We start from the raw sequence: 9691 nt of genomic DNA, 5'->3' as shown, positions 1-9691 counted from the left end.
ATTTATCCTAGATCTCCTATTAGCCAAATTGAGAACAGTTAGAACCTCAGAATTAATAATAACATGGTAATCCACTAACTAAAATAATCCATGAATCCATACTGATGTACACAAATGAATGAATAAATATATAAAAGGTAAAGAAGGGAAAATCTCCTTCCAGCAGAACGCCAACTAATAAATGTGATAAATGTGGAAGAAATGATGGAATTAGAAAATCACCATTTGGCAACCACCATATTAATAATTGCTTCAGGCAAGAATCATCAAAGGAAGCTAAAATTTGTGGGGGAGTTTGCTAAGGAACATGACACTTACATAGTCTCAAGATTATCTAGTGATGGGGCTTCCCTGGTGGCGCAGTGGTTGAGAGTCTGCCTGCTAATGCAGGGGACACGGGTTTGAGCCCTGGTCTGGGAAGATCCCACATGCCACGGAGCGGCTGGGCCCGTGAGCCACAATTACTGAGCCTGCGCGTCTGGAGCCTGTGCCCCGCAACGGGAGGGGCCGCGATAGTGAAAGGCCCACGCACCGCGATGAAGAGCGGTCCCCGCACCGCGATGAAGAGCGGTCCCCGCACCGCGATGAAGAGTGGCCCCCACTTGCCGCAACTAGAGAAAGCCCTCACACGAACCGAAGACCCAACACAGCCAAAAATAAATAAATAACGTAGCTATAAAATTAAAAAAAAAAAAAAAAAAAAAAAGATTATCTAGTGATTACACAGGGAAAAATAGTAATTTTACAGTGGCACAATCTGGTAGACACTGACTTAATCAAATAATCAAAATTAATATTACCAATAAGGAGACCAAGTAGCATCATGTACCTCTGATGTGATGCATTGACAAGTTGGCATTCCTGCCAAAAATGCATAATCTGAATCTAATCATGAAGAGACATCAGACTAATCCAAACTGAGGGATTGTCTACAAATAACTGGCCTGTAGTCTTCAAAAAAGTCAAGGACATGAAAAACTGATTAACTGTTCCAGATTAAAGGAGAATAAAGACACATGACAGCTAAATGTAACATATAATCCTGGAATTGGAGACTGCACTTAAAAAAAAAGGAAGGACATTGTGGAACAATTGATGAAATTTTACTTGGGACTGTAGATTAGACAATGGTATTGTATCAAAGTTAAATTTCCTGATTTTGATAATTGTATTGTGATTATATAAGAGAATGTCCTTGTTCATAGGAAATGCCCATTGAAATATTTAGGGGCAAATAGGTATGACGTTTGCAACTTAATTTCAAATGGTTCAGAAAAAAATGAGTACACATACACAGAAAGAATAATAAAGCAAATGGGACAAAATGTAAACACTTGGTGAATCTGGGGAAAGAGTATATTGGAGTGCCTTGTATGATTCTTGCAACTTTTCTATAAACTTGAAATTATATCAAAATAAAAAGTTACCAAATAAACCCAATTCTGAATTTTGGGGGATTAATTTTTTTAAGTAAAATCTTTAATTGAAGTATACTAAGCATACAGAAGAGCACAGACACCAAAAGTGTACAGCTCGATACATTTTTATGAAATGAACCCCCCCATGTAATCGTGATGCAGGTTAGGATCTAAATTATTACCGACATTCTGGAAGCATCCTTCCTAGTCATTACTCCATCCTTCCACTGCAAAGGCAACCTTTATATGACTTCTATTATCATGGTTTAGTTTTGCCTGTTTTTGAATGTTGTGTAAATAGAATCATACCATATGATTATTTTTTGTGTTTATTTTTTCCCAACATTTTGTCTGTGAGAGTCATTTCTTGATGCAAGTAGCTGTAATTCATTTGTTTCTTTTTTATTCTTTAATATTGCGCTGTATTTAAATAGACCATAATTTATTTACCTGTTTTAACATTGTTGGACACTTGGGTTGTGTAGTAGGCAGTCTCTAAGATAGCCGCTAGTGATCCTTGTCTCCTGTTATTCATCACATTGTGTAATCCTCTCTCCCTGAGTGTGAGCTGGACCCAGTGACTAGTCTCTAATGAATAGAATACGGCAAAAATGATGGATTTTCACTTCTGCAATTAGGTTGCGAAAAGACTGTGGCTTCCATTGTGGGTTCTCTCTCTTAGTTTGCTTACCTGGGGGAAATCAGTGTCATGTCATGAGTCAACCCTCTGGAGAGGTCCAAGTGGTGAGAGATGAATGAGCTTGGAAGCAGATTCTCCAGCTCCAGGCAAACCTTGAAATGACTGCAGCCCAATGGCTGACAATTTGACAGCAACATCATGAGAGACTAAGAGCTAAGCCACACTGGATTCCCGACTCACAGAATCTGTGCGATGTTAATGTCTATGTTATCAGCTGCTAACTTTTGGCGTAATTTGTTTTGCAGTAATTGATAACTGATAGAGATTTTTTTTTCTAGTTTTTGACCATTACAAATAGTGCTGGCCAAACCTTCTTATATGTGTAGTGCACATATGAGAGCATCTCTCTTGGGGTGTATACCTGGGAGAAGAATTACTGAGTCATAGGGTACATTTATGACAGCCTTACAGTTTTCCAAAGTAGTTGTACCGGTTTATAACCCCACAACAATGTGTCAGAGTTCCTATTCTTCCATACCCTTGGTAGCACTAGGCATTATCCGTCTTTTTAATTTTAGTCAGTATGGCATATCATTTAAAAATATTTTATCTTGAGATAATTTCAAACTGAGAGAAAAGTTGCAAGAACAGTACACAAAACTTCCATATTCTCTTTACCTAGATTCCCTAATTTTTAACATTTTACCATATTTCTCTTTCCCTCTAATGTATATGATGATTCTCTGAGAACAAGTTGCAAACATAATGACCCGTCCCTTAAATACCACAGTGCATTTCCCCCAAATAAGAGCACTTTCATATATAATCATACTATGACCATCCAGAATCAGAAAATCAACATTGATACAACACTATTATTCAATCCATAGACCCTGTTAAAATTTTGACAACTATCCCATTCTCTTCCTCTTTTCTGTGGTCTAGAATCCAATCCAGTATCATGTTGCATTTAGTTGTCATGTCTCTTTAATCTCCTGTAACCTAGAATAGTTCCTTAATATTCCTTAATGTTAATGTCTTTCATGACTGTTGACAGTTTTAAAGAGTATACACATTTCATTCTGTTAGTACCGTTGATTGGGGTTTGTCTGATGCTTCCTCACATCCAGACTCAGGCCATACATTCTTGGCAGGAGTACCACCCAACCCCCCCCCCCAAAACAAACAAACAAACAAACAAACAAACAAACTGATGATGTGCTCTTCTTAGAGAATCACATTGGGAGATATCCAATATCAACCTGTCCCATTGCTGATGAGGTTAACCAAGATCACCTGGCTAAGTTGATACTGCCAAGTTTCTCCACTGTGATGTCATCATTTTCCCATTTGTAATTTAATAGTGTTTTGTAGGGAGATAGTCCAAGACTATCCCAATATCCTGTTCCTCATCAAACTTTACTCACCAATCTTAGTATCCATTGATGACTCCTGCCTAAATCAGCCACCAATATGATGGCTGCCACATGGTGATTTTTAACGTCCATCATTCCTTCTACATTACTAGATGACTTTCAATTGTCAGAAAGCACTTTCCCTTCTTTTTTTTTTTCTTTTTCTTTGGTATTTGGGATCCCAGTTCCCTGACCAGTGATTGAACCCGGGACCCCTGCATTGCGAGCACAGAGTCTTAACCACTGGACCACCAGGGAAGTCCCCTCTTCTTTCTTATTTAGTCATTCTTTCATTCATTTATTCATATCAGTATAGACTCATGGATTCCTATGTTAGTCAATGGATTAAGATCTGGTACTATCATTATTATAACATGATTATGATGATCAGATTGTTCCAGTTTTGGCTAGTGAGAACCCTCTCAAGCTGAGTCCCATGTCCTTTGGACATATCAAAGTGTTCTTTGAGCACTTCCTTATTTTCTGCTACAACAGGATGTTCCAAGCTCATTTTATGCCCCAGTCCTGGAATCAGTCATTTCTTCAAGGAGCCCTGGTTCCTTTTATTTGTTTATTTTTATTTTAAAATTAATTTTTATTGGTATAGTTTATTGGTATAGTTGATTTACAATGTTGTATTAGTTTCAGCTGTACAGCTAAGTGAACCAGTTATACATATACATATATCCACTCTTTTTTAGATTCTATTCCCATATAGGTCATTACAGAGTATTGAGTACACAGTAGGTTCTTATTAGTTATTTATTTTATATCTAGTAGCATGTATATGTCAATCCCAATCTCCTAATTTATCCCTCCCCCCCGATTCCATTTAGTGGAGAATGGTATTTAGAAACCAAGGTCTGGGTGTTTAGTATGCTTATAATAACTGTATCACAGGCATCCACTGATGATCTATCCTATCTATCTATCTATCTATCTATCTATCTATCATCTATTTATTTCATCAAGTATGAGTTCACACCAACATCTCTAATTCCAATCCAATACCTCCATTTTTTCTCTAGTCTTCCTCCATTCCATTTGTGTAAATTCCTCCTCAGGCCCTGATAAACCTGGCTCTCATTGTCATATATTTACTTATTTCTCAATCTTCCTGTATGTAACCAATCTCCCAACCACAAAGACTGCCTACTTGGCTGGCCTTCTTCTTGGTCCTGCCAACTTCTCAGTCTCAGCCCTGATGCCATTTCCTTGGCCAGCATCTGCCTTAGTTTGTTCTCTCCCTGTGGCTGCCTTTTTGGCAGCCACACTGCCACCTTCAAAGATTGGGCAAGGAAGGGCAGGGAAGAGGGGAGAGGAAGAGCCATCCTGCTATTTTGACTCTTAGGCCAGTGTTTTATTGATCTGGCTCCTTAGTGAGAATTCAACTCTCTTCAGGAATAGATACCCACTGAGAGTTTGGCCCCTTAAAATATCCCAGGGTGCTGGGTTATTTAATGACTTAAAGTGACTAATATTTGCAGGATTAAGTATTATTTAATGAGAATAGGGGAAAGAGAAACAGGAGGAGCAGGTGGGGAAGGATAAACAATCACCACTCCAGTTGGGCCTTAGATAGTGCTCAACTTCAGTCTTAGTTTTATAGTGAGAATGGTTCCCATCAGTGCTCCTGCCCCAGAGCGTGAGCTTGCCATAGAAAGGCTGTGTTGGGTTGGAGAGGGGATGGAAGATAGGTTTTCAGATCTATTCTGAAGTGGAATGCACATTTTAGGATGGTTTTGGCATCCACTTGGCTTTCCCAGATGCCCTGTGGTCAGGCTAGACCTCTCAAGCAGCTTCAGACTCCCAGGCCCCTGACCCAGGCTGGAGTCAAAATGGCCTCTGGAGGGCAGAGGAGCACCGTGTGATCCTCCTCAGCTCTAACCTGATCTCACCACTTCCGTTGCCTGTTCATTTGCTAATAAACTTCTGGAATTCCTTGGCAGACTCTCTTCCACATTTTGTCTAATAAACTACAAAGAATAAGGGTTGCATGATCTGGAATAAAACTCAGAAAAGTTAAGTGACATTTATCTAATGTTATAAAGTTATATATATGAGACACTTTGGTTCATATATGTAAACAGGTAATAGCAACTAGCGAATTCATGAGTCAGAGTAATGTTAAGTACAATGATTTGTTTGATATAGTCATTACTGACAGTCTCAAACAACTACTGACATAGTTGTTCGAATTTTTAACAGTGAGTGATAACTGCCCAGGTGCCACATTTCTGGCTGTATAGAACAGTGGCTAAGCATGAGGATCATCTCAGACTGCCTGGGTTTGTATCCTGATGACACTACTTACTAGATGTGTGTCTTTAGGCATGTCAGTTACCTTTTCTGTGCTATAGTTCTCTCATCTGTAAAAGTACCACATGGGGCTCTCATGAGGTTTAAGTGAGATCATACACAATTTTTAGAGTGGTGCCTGGCACATGAGAAGCACCCAACAAACATCAGCTTGGGGGCTTCCCTGGTGGCGCAGTGGTTAAGAATCCGCCTGCCAATGCAGGGGACATTGGTTCGAGCCCTGGTCCGGGAAGATCCCACATGCCGCAGAGAAACTAAGCCCGTGTGCCACAACTAGAGCCCAGGAGCCACAACTACAGAGCCCACGTGCCACAGCTGCTGAAACTCGCGTGCCTAGAACCTGTGCTCCGCAACAAGAGAAGCCACGGCAATGAGAAGCCTACGCACCACAACGAAGAGCAGCCCTCGCTGGCTGCAACTAGAGAAAGCCGGCGCGCAGAAACGAAGACCCAATGCAGCCAAAAATAAAAAAAACAAATTATCATCTTAAGCTGCAGATTCATCCTTAACAAAAAAATTCCATAACAAATCTAATCAACTTTCTTATCTTGGTTCTCCTATCGACATCATGAGCTTATTATTTACTACTAAAACTGTAGAGAGACCATCTCCATTTGCTTCTCCATTAGTTTGAAACAGATGAGATTGAGTTGACCTATTCTGCAAAAATAGCTGGTTGGGTCCAGCTGCAGTTTTCTTCAGTCCCATTTATTTTTTCATCATTACCTCACTGGGAAGTTGAAACTACTCTTCGTAGATACCAATGTTCCACTAATCTGACCCAGTGTCTGCTGACAACTTTTCAATCATTGTAGTCTATTCAGTTCTTTTTACTCTAGAGGAATTTCTCTGCTAAGCAAAACCGAACTGAGCAATTTCAAACACATACTTAACTTCCATTAAAAAAAAAGACATCCTGTTAATGAAGAAAGACTGAGTGATGTTGGGTGGAACTCTGAATTGGGAGCCAGAAGGCCAGAATTCAAGTTTCAACACTGCAGCTATTTGCACATATCTATTGTGTATCTTCTACGTGTGAAGCAATATGCTTGCCAGGCATTGAGGGGATTCAAAGAAAGGATTCAAACAAGTGGACTTTCTTCTCAGAGTGTTACAACCTGGTTGGAATAGCAAAGCAGCTGTGATAGGAGACAATGAAATAAATGCAGAATCCAGCATCCATCCCATTGTATGCTGGAGGAAAGAACGAAACTGTAATAAGGGCCTGGAGGAAGGGTGCCCTGGGCAGTCAGTGCCTCTTCCGCCCATTGTGTGCTCTCCTTTGTATCACAAAGTCTGGAAACCTGGGAACAGGATTCCCCAGACTCCTTTGCTTTCAGTGTTCTTGCTGTAGTTTATGTTCTGCCAGTGAGGCGCTCTTGGCAAGTGTGGAAAGCAGAAGAGAAGCCCAAGGCATTTGCCCCATTCTCTTCTGGCAGTGTTGGTAAGTGGATGTATGAGCTTCCTGTATGTGAGTTTTCACAGTGGCCCTGGTGCTCCCCAGCTGATTCAGGGCTGTGAGGTCTGTGTGAGCAGTAGCTTCTAGCAGGCTCCTGACTGCTTGAAAGCAGCAGTGTCTCATTCAATACTCACTCTCTAATAAAACTAGGTCTTCTGTAATGCCATGCTCTTTTTTACCTCTGAGTCTTTACTCATCTGTCCCCTGTCACCTATGTTGTCCTTCCTTCCACTTCCTTTGTATTTTATTCGTCTTTATGGCCCAGCAACTAGTCAGTGACTGTTGCATATCACGCAACCAAACAATATTTTTTGGATGAATAGCTGAAGGAATGAAAGAAAGAAGAGAGGTTACAGGCTTAGGCAGATCTATAAATGGGATGGGGGTAGTGAACACAGTGGAGAGGGTAGGATATGAAGAGACAAAGCAGAGTAACAATTGAAGGGGTTGGAAATGGGAAAAGAATAAATGGAAAAAAAAATTAAAACTAGAACTACCATATAATCCAGTAAAAAAAAAAAAAGAATAAATGGAAATGTGGCTCTTCGCTGGCATAATATCACTGGGTTTTTAATAATCTACTATTTATGAAAAAAAGACAAGCCCCATGGTTTGCTAACTATGTGAGCATTTGTTAAAGTATAAAGATAAGATGGGTGAAGAAACGGGTCTGCTACAGTTTGAGGGTAGGAAGAAGGAATTGTCTGGTGGTCAACTGGTGTGGAGATGACCTATAGAAGCATGTAACAAAGGAGATCTCAAATAGGACGACAGGTTCTATACAGGAATGATGGGGAAGGACACCCAGGTTTAGGTAAAGTAGATCATAGTGATACCAAGCAGTGCCCTGTGGGGATCCTGGGCACAAAGCCTTTCTGTATCCCCCCCATCTCTTTGATTACCTTCATTCAGCCTCCATGACCTTCCCTGAGTTCCAATGGGCAGATTCAAGCAGTTGTTAATTAGGGAAAGGGGGGGATGCAAGACAAGGGAGAAACAAACAGTCAAGAGAAAGAATAGTGCAGCCTTGGAGCAGGGTCCTGGTTACCCATCAAGGGATACACACCACAGTATCTTTCAGCTATTTTGCAGATACTGAAACCCCCTCCAGATGAGAGAAGTTAAGGATTAAAGATGGTACGCTGCCCACAAGCATGTAGACCCCAGACCAGTTGGAACCTGAAGGCTGATGATGCTGACTCCTACTTACCTCACCACTAACCCATCAGAAGAACATCTATGAGCTGATCATGTCCTCTTTGAACCATTACTATAAAACTTCTCCAAGTTGGGACACACAGCTTTGAGGGCATTAGCCTGCTCTGGCCCCCTTTGCCTGGCAAAGCAATAATGCTATTCTTTTCTTTCTTTTTTTTTTTTTTAAATAGAATTTATTTATCTATTTAAATTTTATTTTTTAATTAATTTCTTTTTTTGGCTGCGTTTGGTCCTGTGGCTGCTCAGCCTTTCTCTAGCTGTGGCGAGTGGGGGCTACTCTTCGTTGCGGTGAGCGGGCTCTAGGCACGCAGCCTTCAGTAGTTGTGGCGCACAGGCTCAGTAGCTGTGGCTTGCAGGCTCTAGAGCATAGGCTCATAGTTGTGGCTCACGGGCTTAGTTGCTCCACGGCATGTGGGATCTTCCCAGATCAGGGATCGAACCTGTGTCCCCTGCATTGGCAGGCGGACTTTTAACCACTGTGTCACCAGGGAAGTCCCAAAGCTATTCTTTTCTGCTTCACCCAAAACTCTTGCCTCCGAGATTCAATTTGGCACTGGTGTACAGAGAAGCTGAGCTTTCGGCATCAGTAATATTGGTATAGTGCTTTACACTACTGAAAGTGTTTTTCAGGTGCGTTATCCTATTTTATCCTCATTGCAACCTTGTGAGCAAAGTATATACTATTAATACAAATAAGTTTGCTTGGAAAAGCAATGTGCTTATTGTGGAAAATTTAAATATATAGATCACAAAGGAAAAAAATAGAAATCACTCTTAAAGCCATCATTGTTAACATCTTGATGCTGGCCTCTCAGAGCTTTTCGATGCCTATTTATCTCTAAATTAAAAAATGGGATGTTATATACTTTAACTTTTTAAAAAAATAAATTTATTTATTTATTTTATTTTTGGCTGTGTTGGGTCTTCTTTGCTGCGCACTTGCTTTTCTCTAGTTGTGGTGAGTGAGGGCTACTCTTCGTTGCGGTGCGTAGGCTTCTCATTGCCGTGGCTTCTCTTGTTGCAGAGCACGGGCTCTACGCGTGTGGGCTTCAGTAGTTGTGGCATGCGGGCTCAGTGGTTGTGGCACAGGGGCTTAGTTGCTCCGCGGTATGTGGGATCTTCCCAGACCAGGGCTTGAACCTGTGTCCCCTGCATTGGCAGCCGGATTCTTAACCACTGCGCCACCAGGGAAGTCCCCCTTTAAATTGTTTTTATGCGTGCT

The 9691-nt window shown here is 41.0% G+C and overlaps 1 non-coding gene across 1 annotated transcript; it reads right to left on the bottom strand.

Moving 5' to 3' along the window:
* Positions 1–3658: 3658 nt before the first annotated feature.
* TRNAA-CGC (transfer RNA alanine (anticodon CGC)) lies at positions 3659–3731 on the bottom strand. The gene has a single exon. It is a non-coding gene; the product is annotated as a tRNA-Ala (tRNA).
* Positions 3732–9691: the final 5960 nt, after the last annotated feature.

This window comes from Balaenoptera acutorostrata, chromosome 3 (assembly GCF_949987535.1).
Source record: "Balaenoptera acutorostrata chromosome 3, mBalAcu1.1, whole genome shotgun sequence".
Taxonomy (NCBI): Eukaryota; Metazoa; Chordata; class Mammalia; order Artiodactyla; family Balaenopteridae; genus Balaenoptera; species Balaenoptera acutorostrata.
This window is presented reverse-complemented; position numbering and strand designations above follow the sequence as displayed.